This window comes from Hylobates moloch, unplaced genomic scaffold (genome assembly GCF_009828535.3).
Source record: "Hylobates moloch isolate HMO894 unplaced genomic scaffold, HMol_V3 SCAFFOLD_4, whole genome shotgun sequence".
Classification (NCBI taxonomy): Eukaryota; Metazoa; Chordata; class Mammalia; order Primates; family Hylobatidae; genus Hylobates; species Hylobates moloch.
In genome coordinates, this window is record NW_026652279.1 from 6,666,717 (window position 1) to 6,689,014 (window position 22,298).

Here is a 22,298-nt window from a genome sequence, read left to right on the forward strand (position 1 = left end):
TGATATCTATAACAATTTATGGGATATTTACTATATGCTTTATATACATTATCGCTAATTGCAGCAACTCTCCAAGGTACATTTTATTCTCTCCACTTTGCAGTTAGGACACCGAGGCTCAGAGCAGTTAGTTAACTTCCCTAAACATGTCCCTCCAGCAAATGGCAGGACCAAGATTTGAATCTAGATCCTGATTCAACTCCAGATCCCACGTTTCCTCGATTGTCCACTAGCTGTGTCATCTGGGTAAAGTTACTTAACCTTTCAATGTCTTAATTTCTCCATCGGTGCAAAGAAGGAAACAAAAGAACCTCACTCATAGGGTCGTCATTTAGAGTAAATGAAATAATTCATGTCAGACAATTAGCACAGTAATATTAAATATTATATTAGTTGTTTTTTACACCTGGGCTTCCCAAATATGTCTTGGAAAACACTTGAGCCCTCTAAATAAAAAGCTTGCAAATTATTTCAGCATGTGTGCAAATTCCGACTTACTCTCAGTGACTCTCAATGCTTATTAGCATATTAAAGACCCAGAGAAATTCCACAGTGAAGAATTTAGTTTACTTTACCCCAAGCTGGAAGATATAATTTTTTAAACAAATCTCTTAATTTTCACTTAACATTTTCGTCCTACCCAAGAAGGAAAGGGGCCTTTTACGCCCAATTTGGAATGGAATTACTTTGATAATCTCATCCTTCGCTCGTGCTTGGAAAAGGCCCTACTAGAAGAACATACCATTAAGTACTTGCTTTGATACTGGCTGTTAATCCCATGGCCCAGCTTGACATTGTCTCTTAGCAACGTCCTGTCCTTTTCCCCTTTTCATTCTTATGCCTCGAACAACACTTCCTCTCCTCTGATTTCTCTTCGGCCTCCGGCTTTCAAGGCCCCTTAAGCCTCCTGTACACAGAGAGAAGCAGGAGCTGAAGGCCCCATGCACATATTTATGTTAATAGCACTGAGGGGAGGAACAGGCTGTTCTGGGGACTGCTTTCCAACTGTCACATAAATCAGTCAGAAAAAAAAGGTTAGTACTTTCACAAAGACACTGCCAGCCTGGAGCAGCAGGTCTTGGCAATGCATTGCTCCCCCATTCCCCGCCCCCTAAGCTGAGCTTCCGTCATGTCTCCCTCATTCTCGATTCTCCAGGCAGGAGAGGATGAAGGATTTTGTAGACGCAGAGGATTTCCAAGTCAGAGGGGACCTCTGAGATCATCTAGTGCTAAATCAAATGGAAACTTCTAGTAAATATCTCTGCCTGGGTCTTTCCCCAGAGATTCTGGAGCAGTTATTTGGAAGTGAGGCACAGGAAATTTTTTTTTTTTTTTTTTTTTAAGCTTTCCAGTTGATTCTAATGTATAGTCAGGACTGGGAAGTACTGACGGACTCATATTCTTGTGGAGAGACTGAGGACCAAAGAATGTGAAACTTCCTTTAGATCACGCAGACCATTAGTGATAGGGTGGAACCTTCATTCCTAGTGGTGTTTTCTTGCAAAATGTTATGCTGTCACTAAGCCCTGGGTTAGAGAGGCAGAAAGACCTAGACAATGGTATTATTAGAGTTTTGCATCCCAGTCACTTGGAAAGCTCTTTTAGATATGCCTTCACTTTCCTTGTGTCCCTGGACCTACTGAGTCAGAATCTCTTTTTAAATAGAGACAAGATCTCACTGTGTTGTCCAGGCTGGAGTGCAGTGGCATGCCCATAGCTCACTGCAGCCTCCAACTCCTGAGCTCAAGTAATCTTCCTGTCCCCACTTCCCGAGTAGCTGGGATTACAGGTGTGTGCCACCAAGCCCTGCTATTTAAAAAAAAAAAAAAAAAATTGTAGAGATAGGGTCTTGCTATGTTGCCCAGGCTGGTCTCAAACCCCTAGCCTCAAGTGATCCTCCCACTTCAGCCTCTCAAAGTACTGGGATTATAGGCGAGAGCCACTACGCTCAACCTGAATCAGAATGTCTTGAAGGAACCCTGGCACGCAGATTTTGCAGAAGTCATTGGTGTTAATTTTGACATATACTTCAGTCTAAGAACACTAGCCTGATAGAAAGAACCACAGATTTGAATTAGAAAAACCAGGCTCCAAATGTGAAATCCATGAAATGCTAACTGTGGTTTTATGAACAAGTAATATGACTTCTCTAACCTTCAGTTTCTTTTTCTGCAAAATGGGACTACACAGCTAACCCTCTTCATCTTTCAATTTTATAATTAAAATGTCATTTCTTCTAAAAAGGCTTGACTGAGCTTTCAGACCAGTCGAGCCACCCACCCTCCCAGGATACATTTTCAGAGAACACTTCATACACTCCTGCTTTGTGACAGTGATCACAACTCATTGATTAAGTAGTAGGAGGCTTAATACATGTTCTTTAATGAAGAAATATCTAATTATGATTAAAGAGATGGGCAACGGATTACTTGCTTTCTGTCTCCACTACTACAGTTCAATAAGATAGGAAGTTGGGCTGTCCTGTTCACTGCAGTATCCACAGCACCTGGTGTGAAGCTGGCACTCCATAAACACTGGTTGAACAAATGGCTGAACAAATGACCAATATATGTAAAGCACCTGGCATATGGTAAATATGCAACACATGTTGCCTGTTATAATTATTTTTAGGCCAGGTGCTGTGGCTGATGCCTGTAATCCCAGCCACTCTGGAGGCTAAGGTGGGACGATCACTTGAGGCCAGAAGTTCAATACCAGCCTTGCCAACAGAGAAAGACTCCATCTCTAGAAAATAAAAAACAATAAAAATAAAATTAGCCATGCTTTGGTGGTGCATGCCCGTAGCCCCAACTACTCAAGAGGCTGAGGTGGGAGGATCGCTTAAGCCCAGGAGTTTGAGGATGCAGTGAACTATGATCATGCCAGTGCACTCTAGCCTGGGTAACAGAGTGAGACCCTGTCTCTAATTTATTAATTAATCTTCAGAGAGGCCGGGTGTTTTACCCAAGGACACACAACAGAGCTGAGATTTGAACTTAGTCTATAGGACTTGTTTGTAATTCATTGTGTTTTTCTGCCTTAAAGTTTTTATATTAGGGGGCAGGATCTAGGAAGAAATGGCAGGCTGTCTCTGTGAGCTACAATGAGCTAGAGACCTGTCTGGCTCTTGCACACCCTCAGTCTCCACTGATGTAATCAACACACACACACACACACACACACACACACACATTTGCAGACTAAGATGGCTGTTGGCCTTGTTCTACTCTTGAGAAAATTTTGTTTGATAAACTCCTTGAAGGGAGTCACCATGGTTTTGGCTTCCACTGCAAGATAGATCCACAGGAGTCCTATGATTTGCTGATGATAAACTTGTGAGCAGTAACACTGTCTGGATCCCAGCACTAGTCAAACATGATGTAGCCAAATATCTGTGATAATCTCTGGATTTCCTCATTGGCCATCATGCTGTCTGTGATTCTCAGGAAATGGGTGACCAGAGGGGCACAGAAGGGAGGTGGAATTCACATTATTGGCTGCTTAACACACATTGGGGAAGGGAGTTCAGAATAAGACTGGGGTGAATGTTTCTGGGAATGACTGGATGAGGGCTTGTGTGTCTACACTAGCATGAAAATCAAGAAATATGAAAGTTTTCATTTTAATAGCTTTCATTTGGTTAGCAGTTATTAGGCCCCAGATGCTATTTCTAGTGCTTTACAGACATTATCTCATTTAGTTCTCCGGACTCCAAGGAATAGAAATCATCATCATCAGTATCAGGGGAGAAAAGTGAAGCTAAGAGTAATATGCCAAATGTTACAAACATCTGTATGAGGCAAGACCAGCATTGGAACCAGGTTTAATCAATGATTTCAGAGCCTGACTTAGCACATTCAACCGGTATTTATTGGGCACCTTGTATGTACCATGTTTTTTTTTTTTTTTTTTTTTTCTTATTGCAAGGAATATATTACAAAGACACATGTTCATGTGGGACTTAGATTCTGTCAGGAGGAGACAGGACAAATCTAAGTTCTCTGATCTGTTAGAAATCGATAGTGCTAGGCCAGGCACGGTGGCTCATGCCTGTAATCCCAGCACTTTGGGAGGCCGAGGTGGGCGGATCACCTGAGGTCAGGAGTTCGAGACCAGCCTGACCAACGTGGAGAAACCCCGTCTCTACTAAAAATACAAAATTAGCCGGGCGTGGTGGCACATGCTTGTAATCTCAGCTACTTGGGAGGCTGAGGCAGAAGAATTGCTTGAACCCAAGAGGTGGAGGTTGCAGTGAGCTGAGATGGCACCACTGCACTCCAGCCTGGGCAACAAGAGCAAAACTGTCTCAAACAAACAAAAAACAAAGAGAGAGATTGCTATGGGGGAAAAAAAAGGGCAGTGCAAAAAGGATGGGGAATGGGTGGGAGACTGTGGACATGGCATCTGCGATGCAAGTTTCCAATTTAAACAAAGTGGTCTGAACAGGCCTTGATGATAAAGTCACATTTGCAGAAAGAAGGGAAGACTTGTAAGAGATCTTTACGCTATGTTATGCCACTTTCGGGCTGCCTCCTTAAAATGATTGGATGGATGAGTGAGTGAATAAAACTACTATTGATTAAGCACCTACTATATCTCAGGGGCTGTGCTAAGCACTTTATCCATAATTTCTAATTGAACCCTATCAGAATAATATAATCTTCATTTTTCAGATAAGGAAATTGAGACTCAGCAAGAATAAAAAAATTGTCCAAGTTGGGCACAGTGGCTCATGCCTCTAATCCAGGCACTTTGGGAGGCTAAGGCAGGGGTATAATTTGAAGCCAGGAGTTTGAGAACAGCCTGGGTAACATAGCAAGACCCCATCTCTACAAAAAATTAAAATATTGGCCAAGCATGGTGGCACGCACCTATAGTCCCAGCTATCCTGGAGGCCGAGGCAGGGCAATTGCTTGAGCCTAGCAGTTTGAGGTTATGGTGAGCTATGACTGTGCCACTGCATCCAAGCCTGGGTGACAGAGGGAGACTGTGTGTCTATAAAAATAGTTTTTTAAAAAACTGAGATTGTTCAAGATCAGTTAGTAAGTGATGGGACCAGGATTTAAACTCCATTCCTCCAGCTCCACAGCCCCTGCTCTTTTGACGACCACAATGCTTCCATTCTTTCTTGGACTGACAAAGAGTATGGGGAGGCTGAGGGCTGCTGAGTGGAGATGCACAGCCCCCAAGCCAACCCCAAAGGTATAGATAATGTTCCTTTCACCCTTGTACAAAGCCAGCCAGCCCTGACTTGAAGAAGTCACCCTGCATCACTCCCTGAGACAAGGATGCTGAGTCTGGGTGCTCACACCTTTAGGCGGCCTGGTTGACCTGCTCAGTTTTCCCTGTGTTGCATTCTGTCTTACACACCCTCAATTTTCTTTTACATGGTTTTGACATTTCTTTCTTTAGTGGTGATAGCAGACAGATGTGAAGATGCAGTTCCTAATAGCTATACCATTCGCAAATGTCAGAAAAATGCAAGGTTTCTGGAAGTTCATTGCCCTCAGCTCCCTAAGAGCATTGCTCTTTCACCAAGGAATGGTGGAACCCCAGGTGCTAGAGGCTAAGCATCTTCCTAGCATGCTCTTGAAGGAACTGTTCATAAACTTGTTGGAGACTCATTCTTGACTTGGCAAATGTGGCTCTCATCAGTGTTCTTCCCCAAGTCTGACCTCCTTCCCTCATGCTGCAATTCCTCCTTCTTGTGGACATTAGGAGCACAGCATCTAAGCGAACTTGCTGATGCAGTTCTACCCAGCCTACACTTGTGTTCTTTCTGCCTCCTTTTCATGAGTGGTAAACTCATGAAAATATAAATACAATATAAATATTGTAAGCAAATGACATCCACTTAGAAGTCTGCAAGGAAGAGGTGAGCTGCTTGAGTGAATTTGGTCATTCAATAAATATCGTACCAAGACATTTAGGCATGAATGTGAAATGACATGAGTGCTTTGAAAGTTAGGAGCACCACAGAAATATACTTTGGAAATAATGAAGCAGCAGCAGCTGGGGAGAAGGATGGTAGAATCCTGCCTAGGCAGCCCAGAGTTTCACAGTCTCCGTCCACCCTATGACCCCAAGCCAACCCCAAAGGCCTAGATTCTGTTCCTTGCACCCACTGTACATACATATATTAAATACTTATATAGCATGAGGACAGCTTGTATTTGTTAAAACATTTTCATGTTTTGAAAGCACTGTTCATGGCCATTAATTTATTTAATCTCATTCAAGCATCAAAACAACCTAGTTAATGGGATGTGGTGATTTAAACCTCTATTTTGCAAATGAGGAAACAGAGACCACAGAAGTTCAGTAACTTGTCCAAGGTCAAAGCCAGTGAAGGATGAGAGTATGATTCATGTCCAAGTGTCCAGAGTCAAACTCCCATGTTTTTTCCCTGACAAGGAAAGGGTGCTTGATACCAGATTCACTTATAGGTATAGGATGATCACACCCTACCCTACCTCTGTCTCTCTCTTCTTCCTATGTCTCTATTGTTCTCTTTCCTCTCTCTCACCTTCTTTTTCTCTGTCTCACCTTGGATTTAAGTTTACTCTAAGATGAATATGCAGAAAAGCCTCATTATATGATTAGTTCACCTATAATGTGATCCTGTGAAAGGGACCCCAAGAGTGACCTTGTAATGAGACCTTAATAAATTGCTCTGGAGTCCAGAGTTGGCCGCATGCTCCGGTGCCCTACAGCAGATAAAATCCTCACTAGAGGCAGCATGTATGATAGTATCCATGACGGTGTAGACTCACACACTGGGAGAGATGATCCAGGTTGCTTAGAGTCAAGGCTTCAAACCCTCAGACCTTTGGGGCCCTTCCTGGGGCCCCAGGATTGATGTATTTGCTTGTCCAATGTCTGTCTCTCCATTAGATGGAGCTACATAGGGAAAGAACTATGTGTGCATCGTTAACTGCTGGTTTCCTTGGTCTATAGCGTTGTGTCAGTCGTTGGGTAAGCTCTCACAAAGAGAGGGGGGAATAACTGCATGAATGAATACATGAAGTATTGATGGAATAACAGTAATTTCTCATGTTACTCTTCTCAGAAACACTCACATTGTCCAAGATTCTCATTGAAGATGCATCTTAACCTCTTTAGGATTTTCACAGGGAAGGAGTTCCACATGAACAGCCTGTTCTGGAATGAGTGGTGATGAGATGGGATGAGAGCATTTTCTCAGAGTTTCTCAAATGGTACCGTGCAGACCCTTGGGTATCAACTCAGTCCCATCGCCAAAACCAATAGTGGTTGGACCTCAAGGAACAGGAACTTTGGGGAAGCTGAGAAGAAGGGCAGCTGGGGCCTGACTTCATTCTCTCAGGATTCCCCTTCCTGTGAGCCTCTGGTTATTCTATCCTGAATGCAAGGCAGATATGGAGAGGTTCTGAGTCAGGGCGCAGAAGGTGAGGTTCTTATGAGACAATAAAAACTGGAACCAACTTCTGGCCTTGCTGGGTCTCTTATTGGAATTAAGCCCATCTTTTTTCATTTTATTTAAACTGAAGACACTTTCTGGCAAGGTATTAGATTGCCACCGAAATTGTCAGCCAAGGGCTTATGAAGTCAAGGCCTGAGAAACTTGTATCAATTTATGCTCTGGGTAAAAATTCATATGAGATTTGGCAGCCTCGCAGCTTCGTTTATTATATACACATTTGCATGTCCTAAACTAAAAACCTGCAAGGAGCTGTGTATAACATTAACAACAAAGGCCAACGTGGCCTCTTCTATCCCAAGAAAGGACAAACTGATAGATGAACTGTGGAGGGCACACTAGACTGATCTTCTTCCCCAGTATAAGAGCGGAAAAACCTGAAGATTTTCCCCTAAGTTCCAATTCAAATCTTGATCAAAGATCCAATCAAAATGAACCTTACCAATAACAACCTGTATTGAATATTGAATATGTACCAGGCTTTGTGCTAAGCACCTTTCATTTATACTGACCAATTAGTCTTCTCAATGATTTCTTCAAGTGGGTTTCATTATTTGCTCTATTTAATAGAAAATGAAAGAGAGAAACAGAAGTTCCCAAACTTCATTCAATATGCCCAAGCTTGCAAACCAGCAAAGACCCGGATTAAAGGCTGGGCAGTTAGCCTCTGCAACCTCTGCCCTTAATGTTGGTTAGGTAATGAATCCAACATTCAGGAATATAATCAAAATGCTCATTGCAGGTTTAGTTGCAATTTGAGATTCCTTATGGTGGCAGAGAGTTAAACCTCACAGTACAACATTTGTTCTTCTTCTAGTTCCTGGTACAAAGAGAAAGCACTAGAATAATTAACTGGAAAATTCATTCTCCAAATGTTTTGCTTTGTACCAATAAATTGGATAGGTCAAGATGCCCTCCTGTCTGTCCCCTGGGATTTTGAAGAAATGTTTAAATCACTTTTGTATACTCGTAGCATTTGGGTGGAGAAAAATCTAGGGATTATCTCGGATTCTTAACAACCATGACAATCAGGATAAAGAACATGGCCATAAAGAGGTACCCTGATGGGGGAATGGCAGGCTTTACCTATTCCTATGCATTTGATCTTTGCAGCAAGCTTAAGTCAAACTTGCACTTCATTCACAAATATACAAAAAGATGCCCAACATCAGTAGTATGGAAAAGAATTAAAATTAAATGACGATTTTTACATATCATTTTGGCAAAAACTGCTGAGTTTTGATAATATCGATCACAGTGAAGGTGAGGAGAAGCAGGTACTTCCATAGATTACCAATGAAAGGATGAATTGGAATGGCTATTTTGGAAGGTGATTTGAAAGAATTAAAAATGTATACCACCTGTGAGCCAGCAATTCTAGTTCTTGCTGTCTACCACCAGGAAACACTTATATTCACAAAAGTGTTCATTGCAGCATAATTTATGGTGCCAAAAATTGGAAATCACAGAAATGTGATATGTCCATACCATGGAATATTACACAGCTCATGAAAAGGTAAATTTCTATGACTGACAACAAATAAAATGCATAAGACATACTGTTAATTTAGAAAACCCATACAGCATGGCATCATCCAATTACACACACACACACACACACACACACACACGACTGTATAGAAAAAAGAGTGCAGAGGTACACAAAAGACTCAAAGTTTAGACTACTTCTAGGGAGGTTCTAGAGATGGAGAGCAATAGCCAAGAGAACCACCCATCATTCAACAAATATTATTTAGCAACTTCTCTGCCAGGCACTGATGCTACCCTGTGATGAACAGACCAAAATCCTTGGGATCATGACGTCAACATTCTAGCATTAGTATTATTGTTAAGCATGTGTATGGAACAAGAATGAATTTATATATTACTTGTAATTAAAAATAAACAAAAATAAAAGCTAATAATGAAATCACAATTTGAGATAAACAAAATGTCAACTGATTATTTTGGATTTTAAGAGTACTTGCAAATAGTCCCAACCACAAATGTTATATTGGTGGCTGTCATGAGGCTACTGTAATTCCTCAAATGGTCCCCTTTGGATGGTTGGCACAGACAGGAATGCATGCAGGAACAATCTCATACACCTCAAACACCTGCACACAATTTTTACAGTTGCTTCTATTAACATTTTTGGGGAGCATCATTAGACACAAAGTAGGAGTAAAACCCAATCCAATTATACATATTTTCACAAAAGATATGTACAGGAATAATCTTAGCGGCACTATTGAGAGGCCTAAACTGAAAACTACCTAAATGTCCATCAGTGGTTGAAAAGATGAATAGTCTACTACATTCACACAAAAGAATGACATATAGCAATGAGAAGCAATGCATTAAAATGAAATGTAACAATGGATGAATCTCATTGACAGTGGTGAATGAAGGAAGCCTGACTCAAGAGTAACACCCTCTAATTCCATTTATTGGAAGTTCAATAAAAGGCAAAAATAACACATGATACTAGAAGGTGGAATAGTTGTTACCCTTAGGAGGAAGCAGTAGCTTAGGTGCATTATGAAGGCTTTGTCAGGCTCAGGATTGTTCTGCTTCTTGATCTGGGTGCTGGTTGCCTGGATTGTTTATGAATTGTGTTGAGTTTTACAGTTGCTACATGTAACTTTTTTGTAGGTATATCCTACTTGCATCACAAGCTTACAAAAACAAAAATAAAAACATGAAGCCCTGAAATCCAATTTGTATTTTGGAAACTCATCTTTGTCAAGTCACATGCCTTCTCTGGGCTTCAGTTTTACCATTCAAAAAATGGGAGAGAAATTTGTTAGTTGATCAGAAAGGGCTCTTCCAAATTTATGCCCCTGTGTCTCACCTCTTCCATTCTAATAATTCATTCCTGAAGGAATTAAAAAACCTAGAGAATGAGGCTTGTAGAAGGCTTATAACATCACACGTGTCCCATTTTCAAGGCATTTGTTATAAATTAAAGACACAATCAATGAGCAACGGAAATTATGTCTTTCCAGGAAAATACACATAATTAATTCTTTCCCAAAGTGCTCGTGGGATAAGTAGGAATATGCCAAACGCTGCCTCTATCACACATCCTACGGTCATGCCAATCCAAACAGCCTGTGAGGGGAGAGTCAGCAATTTAGGAGGCAGGGCTGTTCCTGGGAGGAAGGAGGCAGCCACTACGCTCATGACTGACGACCTGTTTGCAAAGGCACTTCCTCTCTAAGGGGAGCTGGTTCGTAATTTTCCTCTTACTGCTACTGGAAGTCCTTGAATGGCAATATCACAACTTGTACCCATTCACAACAGGAAAGGTTGACATCCGCAGATAATCTTGGCACATGAGAAGGAAAAGTCCAGTACTGCCTGTCAGCTTCTATATAAGAACCAGGAAGATAATTTCTATAGTGTGTACTATGATGTAATCATTACACTAGAGGTTGGCCTTCAGCCAGGGACTCTTTTCCTAGTTGTATCCAAGCCCCACTGATACTTGCAAGGCAGGGACCCCAAGGAAATCAACTCAAGGCCCTGAACAGACCCATTGTGTTAACTCTCTTTAAGCCCACAGACATGGACTCTTGAGAGAGTGAAGCAGCCTCCGATGAGTAGGGGTGTTATCCTGACTGTTCAGGGAGCTGGGCCTCATGTGAAGGGCTGGTTCTCAGAGGAAAGCTCAAATTAGCAGCTGAAAACAACCAGACACAAAATCTGATGGGGGTGCTCAGGTCATCTAGATCAGTTCTTTTCAAATGATCAGAGGCAAAGGACCAGTTTTGTTTTGTTTTGTTTGGTTATTTATTTGTAACCATTCAGAGGCCAATACTTTTTTTAAATTTAAGAAAATTGAATGATTACAAATGGAATCACAAGACAAAATATAAGCCCCATTTTTTATTAGTTTCAACAGACATTACTCTGTCCAGTGGCTGTAAAAATTCAGAAATTGTCCTTGATCTAGGTGCTGGTTAAATAGATTTGTTTAACTTGTGAAAATCTGTGGAGCAGTAAGCAATGTCTGCAGGTACCCACTGTGAAACAGTGGTAGTCTGTGGATTTCAGGAGTGGTACTCATTGGAGATCTTCACACTCTCTTATGAGTACACTTTTTTGGGAATAACATAATGTTCAAAGTAGGGGAAAGGGTCAGGGGACAGACATTGTAATGAGGGTGGGACCCAAGATAAGACAATGGAAAAACAGGTAGAAAAGTATTAAAAGTAATGGCAAAAACCACGATTACTTTTGCACCAACCTAATAAGAATCTCAGAAATGAAGACTTTAGTGAGGAAGCAATTTTTGGTGATAATGAAGGAACCTGCTGTTTTCAGAGGAGGGAGGTCGAGGGACATCAGTAAATAACCAGATTAATTACCTAGAATGAGGCACAGAGATCTCTGCTCATTGGGTTCAGCAAATCCATAGGCTAAACAACCAATAGGCACTACATGAGATATTGAAGTTCTGGTTTAGGTCAGCCTGAGAACACCAGGCAGGTAACGCATTACTTCTTTCCACCCATTTCCTGCTCACAAATTGCACATGGAAAACAGATTTTTGCAAAATCAATTTTCTTGTTTTATCAAATACCAAATATAAAAGCTCATGTCCATATAATCACAGTTAATGATTCTTGAAAGCAAATTTAGAATTAGGGGCAATTACAACAAAACCTTAGCAGAGTAAGTTATAAAACAATTTATTTTCAGTTATAGCAATAATTTCCCACTGAAGACAACTATTCTTTTATTTTTTTTTTAGTGTTTTTGGAAAAGGGACAAATGTAAGTAGGTAAGACAAAAAACTGAAATTCTACAAGCATTTTAGTTTCCAGTCCAAGACAGCTGTTGGGTGATATCACCCATTGTGAAAACAGCCATGCGTGGAGGGAATTGGCAGATAAAAAGCAAGAACACTGGATATGGGGTGTGTGAACGTGCTTTCTCTGTCTCCTTTGATTTTCCTTATAGCTAGACACACCTAAAAGTGAAGTTACATATGTGGATGTTTATATGAAGAATAAAGGACACAAGAAAGGATTCAAGAAATGAAAAACGGTGGAGGAAGATAAACATTTCAAGATTCAGATCATGTTGCTGCCCGAATTCAGAGTGTCTCTAAGGAAATAGCTAGAAGGGGTTTTCGACTCTCAGCTTCCTTCCAAGGAATAAAGAATTTGCTGTGAGCAAAAAAACATGCCAAGAAAATGCCAATTTGTGTCACACTAACATCTTTCTTAAGGCTGAACGTGGACTTCGGAAATGTGAACCTTTGGCTCCGGTGAACACAGTCAGCCTTGAGGGTTTGAAATTAGGTTCTTCAGAAGGACCGAAGGAAATCTGAGAGATCAACTTAGACACCCACTAATTAGAAAATGCACCGACACCAGAGACTTGTTTGCAATGAGCGGTGGGGTCAACCTTTCCAGGGCACCTGATGTGAACTTAGAAAAATGGAATCCCTGAAAACGTTTGGAAATGATTTTATCAGAGAGAGAGAGAGACAGCAACTGCTGAAGGGAGGAAGAGAGGACAAAAGGCAAACCGAAGTGAGATGCTGTAATCGAGAAGACTTGGCGAGAACAAATGGAAGAACGTTCAAACTTCCTTGTTGCAGACAAAACAACCTTCAAAGGCTACCTTTTTCCTATTTGATGGGGTAAAATTGCTTCCATCAATGCATTATACATATTTAAAACTCTCCTTTCTGCATTTATAATTTTCATAGATGCAGCTTCCCCCAAACTTAAGTAATGAACGTAAGATGATGCTACCTTGGGGGATGTAAAGACAATCTAAGAACAAGTCATTTCGGAGTAACAAACTTCACAGCCGGGGATACTTTCCATTGCATAAGGCACCTACCCCTGAAGCTTTCATTGTTTCACTCTTAGGCAGTTACATCATTATTTTACTTACCTCATTGGGGATATCATTGTTTAACAACCAAACATAAATGGGGGAATAGTCTTCTACTTTATCTTCTCCAGGATAATAGCTTCCCTCCCCCACTTCCCTCCACAGAAGGATTAGTCCCAAATGGGTGATGAATTGCTCTAAACAGTCTGACAATCCCAGAGAGAGAAATGAGAAGAAAAATAACTAGCTGATTACCAATAGGGAACAAATTGGCCACTTGAGAATTCAGTGACTAGAATGACAAATGAGAAAATGAAAATCCTCACCAAGGGACGAGACTTGCTGATTAGTCCAAGTGCAGATGACCACTTTCCATGCCTCTCCTGCCCTGCTGTGCGATGATTTATGTCTGATTGAACATTATTTTGTATTTGGGACCATGATTTCTAAAAGGGTGTTTGGAAAACTTCGAAGTACTTAATTATAACCAGGAGGCATTTGGGGACTGAGCAGTGAAATGGAAGATGCTCTGTGTTGGGCTTATGGAATGTTCATTTAGAGAAGAACCCATGTCTGCTTGGTTTGGTATGGTTTTTCATTCCATCACCCCTTAAGGCAGCTTTCCAAGGTTTTCTGGACTCTGGAAGAAAATAAAAATGAGAAATGTATTCTTGGCCAAGGGATCCACATTCAAGGCAGGATCCAGGATTTCAACATGTGAATAGACCGGGCTTTCTGTTAATCATCAATAACTAAAAATAGAAATAATTTGGGACTCTTTTGAAGGGAGACCATTTTTTATGAGACTTCATTTGAACCAATCTTTCAAGGGAAGTTGTGTGTTTAATGAACAATAGACATTCTTAGTGGTGCTAAGTCATATATGCATGAAGAAATAAAACAGAACTATCAACCATTATCCTCCAAGTGGACATAGTCATATGAGCTACAGGAATTATGAGGAAGAGGGGAGGTGCAGACTTTGAGTCAGGTGATCAGGATAGGATTCAGAGAGAAAGGGTGATAGGACTCAGGCCTTGAAGGAGGGATAGAGCTATAGTAATTTCTGGGTGGGAATCACTTAAATGAAGAATGGTACTGATTTTTTAAAAATGATTTGGTACAGAGTAGAATGTGTGTCTTAAGCAAAGTGGTTTTCAGTACAGGAATCTGGAAAGATGAGACAGAACATAAAATTTAACATGTATGAATGAGTCTTTAACACCAGGCAGAGAATTGGGTTTGATTCTAAAAGTACCAGAGGAACATTAAGGATTCTAAGGCAAGTTAGACCTGTTTTAGAGGTCTATTTTCCTCATCTGACAAAAAGAATCAGCAAAACAGCATTCTCTGTAACTTCTCCAACAAGTAAAATCAACATGTAAGACTGCCATTTTGATTCTTCTTTGGTTTGTGGGACCAGTGCTGTGGAAGATAAGAATGAACTAGCACAGTGCCTGGCTCTAGGACTCAACACATATTATTAAATGCATGAATGAAGCTGAACTATATAGAACCAGAGTACTGTTTCCTAGAACAGATGAAGAAGACCTTATTACCTCAGACCTCTCAAGAGGTATCAATAGAGAATTTGACAGGGGCTCTGGTTGGAAGTTATGTGAACCTGGGCATGTAACTTTACCTTTTTGAGTCTGTATTTCATCACCTGAAAAAGCAAAGGTGAGTTTCATGAATGAGCTTTAATTACAGGAAGATTTTATGTGTATGTTTGGGGAAAGAGATGCCATACATGGCCTGTGTTGGATTCACAGGAGTCCATGATCCAAGATATGGTGAAGAACCACTGGATATTTCTTTTAAACTATAAGAGTCTGTGACTCTGAGACTACAGGGATGATTTTCCTTCCTGGAAGTACAATTGGAATATCAGACCTCACAGCCCTGTCCATTTTGTTACCTTGTAGGAGGCCTGTGGCTGACTGATTTGACTGAAATGAGGAGGAGAGGATGTTCTTAACTGTCAACCCAGCCTCAGATTCCTCAGCAATTTAAGAACTATTATTGATCTGATCAGCCATTCTGGAATGTAATTGACCATTGAAAGAGGCAAATCATTGAAAGGCAGCTGTTCCCATCAGAACATGACACTGGCAACATGTAACCTCTGGTACAGCTCTTTCTATAGAATGTTCCCTCTTTCTTCTTCCTTTTTTCAAGTGGGCATGTTCACAGTGGACTCTGTCATAAGGTTATTAGAAAGAATAACTAGTTAATGATGGGGAAAGCATTTGGAAAGATGAGAAATACACTTCTGCTCTTAAGGCTATTCTTCAAAACAATCTGCAATGATATTTTTGTTGAATGGATACACTCAGAAGTCACTCTGATTTGGAGACTTGTCAATAATGATGTAATGCTGGCTAGTTAACATGAGCAGTTATAATGAAAATGTTATAACCCTAGAAGCTATTGTCTGTATAAAACTCTAGCACAGAAAGCTAGTCCCGGTAATTTATAATGAGGCAGTACTCTTAATGATTTTTGGCTTCATGCATTAATGAATAGAGATGTAAAGGATAAAGGACTTGTAATAAGGAAAACTCAAGAAAAGACTCAGCTCTAATCAAAATAAATTGTGTTTTTAGGTTGATTTTCATAAATTCAACTGTTACCCTTTATTTATACCAAAAAGAAATGCATCGTGCTAAGCTGATTCCTACCATTCACAAAAAAATGGACGTTATATTTTTAATATTTTAATATAACATCCATAAATTGCAAATGTCAACTTATAAGAAAGAAAAACCCATATACAGGCAAGAATAGAGCATCTATTCTTGCTAGGAAGAGAAAAAAAATTCCTATAAATGTCAGTAAATACCTTTTCCCTTTTTAAATAGTACCTGTTGTTTAATTGAAGAGTTGATTAGCACCATTAAAAATCCCACCAAAAGGCCAGGCGTGGTGGCTCACACTTGTAATCCCAGCACTTTGGAAGGCCAAGGCTGGTGGAACATGAGGTCAGGAGTTGAAGACCAGCCTGGCCAAGATGGTGAAATCCCGTCTTTACTAAAAATACAAAAATTAGTCGGGCGTGGTGGCAGGTGCCTGTGATCCCACCTCCGTGGGAGGCTGAGGCAAAGAATTGCTGGAACCCGGGAGGCGGAGGTTGTAGTGAGCCGAGATCTTACCACTACACTCCAGCCCGGGCAACGGATTGAGACTCTGTCTCAAAAAAAGAAAAACAAAAAAAGAAAAAACACCACTAAAATAGCAATTTTTATGAATAATAGCAATGAAATGTATTATGATTACCTGTGCTTTCTATTCTTTCTCCCCCCTCCCAGTTTCTTCTAAATAAATGATGCTCCTTACTCCCCATCAGGCATCTAAAACCAAGAGGAGACAATTTCTTCCAAGAAAGTGCATTAAGAACTCCAAATTACTTCACTTATAAAGTCCTATAGACAGTACTATCAAATAATGAGTCAAGATCACTCTATTTAGCACCTAACTATTCTAGACTTGTTCGTTTCTTAATGTTCTGTTTTTTCAGCATGAAAGCAGAAACTTCTACTCTATCTGCAATTTTCTTCCTTCCACTGGGAGTGATAATATTTAAAAAGTACTTGGCATCACCCAAATCTGTCTTCCAGTGAGCATCAGAATCCTTCTGATTGTGATTGCTCCCAATTGCCTAGAATTGGAACAGACTAAAATACATGGGTTAACTCTGGAGCCCAGGCCAATGGCACAACATATGGTAGGTTGCAAGTAACACAATGTTTAGCTCAGTCTTCCATGGTATCTGGCAATAGGATGTTACCAATAAAAATTCCTTAAGCTGAAAATTGGCCCAAGTTGCAGTTATTCTGCATGTGCACGTTGAATCAGACTCTATGGTATAGTCTATGGGGGGTCCTATGATTTCGCAAACTGTCTAATCTCTTCCGAAATCATTGCTCATGTTCTCAGGAGAGCTGGCTTAATTTCTGTTTAAGACGATATTGAATTGTTATTCTAAAAACAATTACTGTTTTGGTTTTTGTTGTTGTTAAGAAACCAATCTGATTCTGCTGCAGTAGAATCTACAAGTGCAGTGGGGTAGAATTCTTATCATAGTGAACAGCAAGGGGCAAATGGGTAGAATTCTTATCATAGTGAACAGCAAGGGGCAAAAGGATAAAAGCTGGGCTTATCTTTATTGGAACTCTCATTGCTTCTGAGGATGAGACACCCTGACTGTATAGATGGTTTACCCAAACAAAAAACACACAAGGGCATTTACCAGATGTCTTTAGCCATTTAGGTTATAACACACTTACATGCCAAAAATCACTTTAATTTTCTGGCATTTTCACGGCAAGATTGGTTGTGCATTCATACTACAGTAGGTATTAGTAAGTCCTGCATTATGGTTAGCTGTCAGAAACAGCGGGAATTCTGTGGCGGCTCTTCTTTGGCATCGGAAACACAGCACGATATTTTCACTGGAATCTGCCAAATTATTTCTTTCTATTTATGGAAATAAGTTCTCACTGCCGAGGCATTACCTCTTGAAAGTTTCATGCTACCCTTAAAGAGTTGGAGAGAGTGACTGGTTTTCAAATCTTTTTGGCTCCTGGAATGTAGGCTGAACTCTAAGGGATCCTGTGCTCTTCATTCATTCTTCATCATCATACCTCCCTCACCGTGTGGGTCTTTCCATGTCACAGATAAGGAAACTAAGATTCAGGAAAGTGAACCAGTCATCCACACTGACATACCTAATGTGTGGTCAACCCAAGCTAATTCAATTGATTTGAACCTTTCTACCAGAGTCCCAGGCAAGCTGCACCTCTACCCGTCTGACCTTTGGGGGGCTCCCAAAGCAGTGATGCAGATTTGGTGAATATGAGAGAAGGAAACGTCAGACAGTACATCTGTATCATTGCCACTTATGAGCGTGTGCGATGTAGGAGAAGAGATCGTAGTTTCTAGCTTCAGCTGTTACTATATTTCTCTGCTTTCTGGAGGTCACTGTTCATGCCTTTCATTGACTCTTTAGTCAAGAGTGGGTAGGCCATGCACGGTGGCTCACGCCTGTAATCCCAGCACTTTCGGAAGCTGAGGCGGGTGGATCATGAGGTCAGGAGATTCAGACCATCCTGGCTAACAAGGTGAAACCCCATCTCTACTAAAAGTACAAAAAATTAGCCAGGCGTGGTGGTGGAGGCCTGTAGTCCCAGCTACTCGGGGAGGCTGAGGCAGGAGAATGGCGTGAGCCTGGGAGGCGAGCTTGCAGTGAGCCGAGATCATGCCACTGCATTCCAGCCTGGGCAACAGAGCAAGACTCCGTCCCAAAAAAAAAAAAAAAAAAAAGTGGGGAAATGTGTGAGCAGAGTGGTTCAACTGCTACGTTCTTAGGGCTGACCCTGAAGGATTCTAACTTGTGTGCTTACATCATAGCCTGGGAAAATGTAGTTTGGGGGTCTCCTTTTCAAGATCCCACCTCTCCATCCTACCTTTAAATTTGAGAATTCCCAGAGTTCCACCCCAAACCTGTTCTTCTCTAGCACTGTCTTCTCTGTGGGTGAGCTCACCCTTTCTTGGTTCTTGTTTTAACATCGCTTGTCTGATATTAATATAGCCACTCCATCTTTCTTATGGTTGCTGTTTGCATGATATCTTTTTCCATCCTTTTGCTTGCATCCTATTTGTATCTTTGAATCTCGAGTGTGTTTTCTGTAGACAGCATAGAGTTGGACCTTGTTTTGGTTTTTAATTCAATCCAGTTATCTCCAACTTGCAAACGGATTTTGTAATTATTTACGTTTAATGGCGTTATTGATAAGGCTAGATTTACCTCTACCACTTTGCTTTTGGCTTTCTATGCTTCAATTCTTTTTTGTTTCTCTGTTTCTCCTTTAATGCTTTCCTTTATGATTAATCGATATTTTCTAGTATACCATTTTAATTATTTAATAATTTTTCATAAGGAATTATTTTCTTAGTGTTTGCTCTTGGGCTTATAATATACATCTTAACTTATCAAAATCTACTTCATATTTATACTAACTTAATTCCAGTGAAACATAGACTTTACTGCTATTATACAGCTCTATTTTCTCCCCATTTTATGATATTAGTGTTCAATATATTCAATTTATATGCTATAAACCCAACGGTGCATTAAAATAATTATTGCTTTATATAATCTTATGTATTTTACAGAACCTGGAAGAAGGAGGAGATCAAGTACATATTTATAGCTTATTATGTAGATCTTAACCATTTGTAATTCACTTCATTTCTTCCTATGGACTCGAGTCATCATCTGGTATCATTTCCCAAAGCTGCTTTGCTCACACCCACCTCCTTTGTGTTGTTGTTTTCATATATACTACATTTCTATATACTATAAGTCCAACAATACAGTTAGATGCACATTGCTTTATATAAACACATTTCTTCTGAAATCAGTTAAGAGAAAAAGGAAGAAGGAATGTGCAGTTACATTCACTATTCTTTTTTTTTTTTTTTTTTTTTAGGCAGGATCTCTGTCACCCAGGCTGGAATGCAGTGGCATGATCTCAGTTCACTGCAACCTCCATCTCCCGGGTTCAAGTGATTCTCCTTCCTCAGCCTCCTGAGTAGCTGGGATTACAGTCGTCAGTCATCATACCTGGCTAATTTTTTTGGATTTTTAGTAGAGATGGGGTTTCACCATGTTGGCCGGGCTGCTCTTGAACTCCTGACCTCAAGTGATCTGCCTGCTTAGGCCTCCCGAAGAGATAGGATTACAAGTGTGAGACACCACGCCCAGCCTACATTGACTTTTTAACCTTCTTTTTTTTGTTTTTTTTTTTTTAGTGAGTTCAAGTTCATATAACGTAAAATTAAACATATCAAAGTATAGAATTCAATATCATTTAGTGCATTCACATAATATTGCATCTGCCATCTTCTTTAGTTTTAAAACTTTTTCGGGCCAACATGGGGAAACCCCGTCTCTACAAAAATCACAAAATAGAAATATTAGCCGGACATGGTGGCAAGTGTCTGTAATCCCAGCTACTCAGGAGGCTGAGGCAGGAACATCGCTTGAACCCAGGAGAGGGAGGTTGCAGTGAGCTGAGATAGGGCCACTGTACTCCAGCCTGGGCAACAAAGCAAGACTGTGTCTCAGAAACAAACCAACCAACAAAAACAAAAAAACTATTTTGGCAGGTGCAGTGGCATACCCCTGTAATTCTAGCACTTTGGGAAGCTGAGGTGGGAGGATTGCCTGAGCTCAGTAGTTTGAGAGCAGCCTGAGAAACGGTGAGGCCCCATCTGTACAAATAAATTAAAATACATTTAAAATTTTTTTTTCATCATCATGGTTTGTACTCAATCACTTCCCATACTCATCTTCTCCCATCCCCTAGTGATCACTAATCTGCTATCTCTATAGGTTTATCTATTCTGGATATTTCATATAAAAGGAATATACAATATGTGACCTTTGTCTGGTTTATTTCATTAGCATAATGTTGGCATGGTTCGTTTGTGTTTTAGCACTTGTCAGTACTTCTTTCCTGTTTATGGCTTAATGTATACTCATTGTATGTATATACCATAATTTGTTTATCCATTTACCTATTGGAAATTTGCATTGCTTACATTTCTATAATACCTTTTGGCCATAATGAATACTGCTGTTATAAACGTTTGTGTACAAGTTTCTATGCAGATCAGTATTTTCATTTTTCTTGGATGTATACCTAGCAATGGATTTGTGGGTCACATGGTAGTTCTATGTTTGGCTTTTTAAGAAACCACGAAACTCTTTTCCCTAGCAGCTGGACCATTTTACATTTTGACAAGCAATATACAAGGGTTCACTATTTCTCCACATCCTGCCAACATTATTTTGTTTTTATTTGTTTGTTTTTGTTTTTTTTTCATAGCCAACTTAGTGGATGTAAAGTGGTATCTCACTGTGGTGTTTATTTACATTTGTTTAATGACCAATGAGGTTTAATATCTTCTTATGTGTGTTTGGTTATTGGTATATCTTCTTTAGAGAAATATTTATTCAAGTCCTTTGCCCATTATTTTTTCTTTTGAGATCGAGTCTCACTCTGTCACCCAGGCTGGAGTTTGTGGCATGACCATGGCTTACAGCAGCCTCAGCCTTTTGGGCTTAAGCAAGCCTCCCACCTCAGCCTCCAGAGTTGCTGGGACTACAAGCACAAGCCACCACCATGCTTGGCTAATTTTTCTATTTTTATTTTGTAGAGATGGGGTCTCATTATGTTGCCCAGACTGGTCTCTAACTCTCAGGCTCAAGTGATCCTCCTGCCTCGGCCTCCCAAATTGCTAAGAATACAGCGTGAGCCACTGCACCCAGCCCTTTGTTCATTTTTGAATTGGATTGTCTTTTTGAGTTGTAAGAGTTCTTTATGTATTCTAATTACTAAATAGACCCTTATCAGGTGTATGATTTGCAAATATCTTCTTCCACTTTGTAGATTGTCTTTTCACTCTCTTGGTAATGTTCTTTGATGCCCCAAAGTGTCTAATTTTTCTGAAGTCAAATTTTTGTATATTTTCTTTTGTCCCTCATACTTTTGATGTCAAATCTAAGAATCTGCTGCTGCCAAATGGGTTCATGAAGATGTGGCCCTAAGCTTTACAATTCTAGTAGCTTTCTATTCTTAGTTCTTATAGTTAGTTTGTTGCTCCATTGTTAGTTAATTTTCATATATAGTGAGATGGGGCCCAATTTCATTATTTTACATGTACTTATTCAGTTGTCCTAGAACCATCTGTTGAAGAGACTATTCTTACCCCATTGGATGGTCTTGGTACCTTTGTTGAAAATCAGTTGACCATAGATGTTTGGGTTTATTTCTGAACCCTTATTTTTTTTTCATTGGCCCATATGTCTGTTGTCCTGCTGATACCATAGTGTTTTGTTTACTGTAGCTCTGTAGTAAGTTTTGAAATCAGAAAATGTGAGTTCTTCAACTTTTAAAATACTGTTTTGTCTACTTGG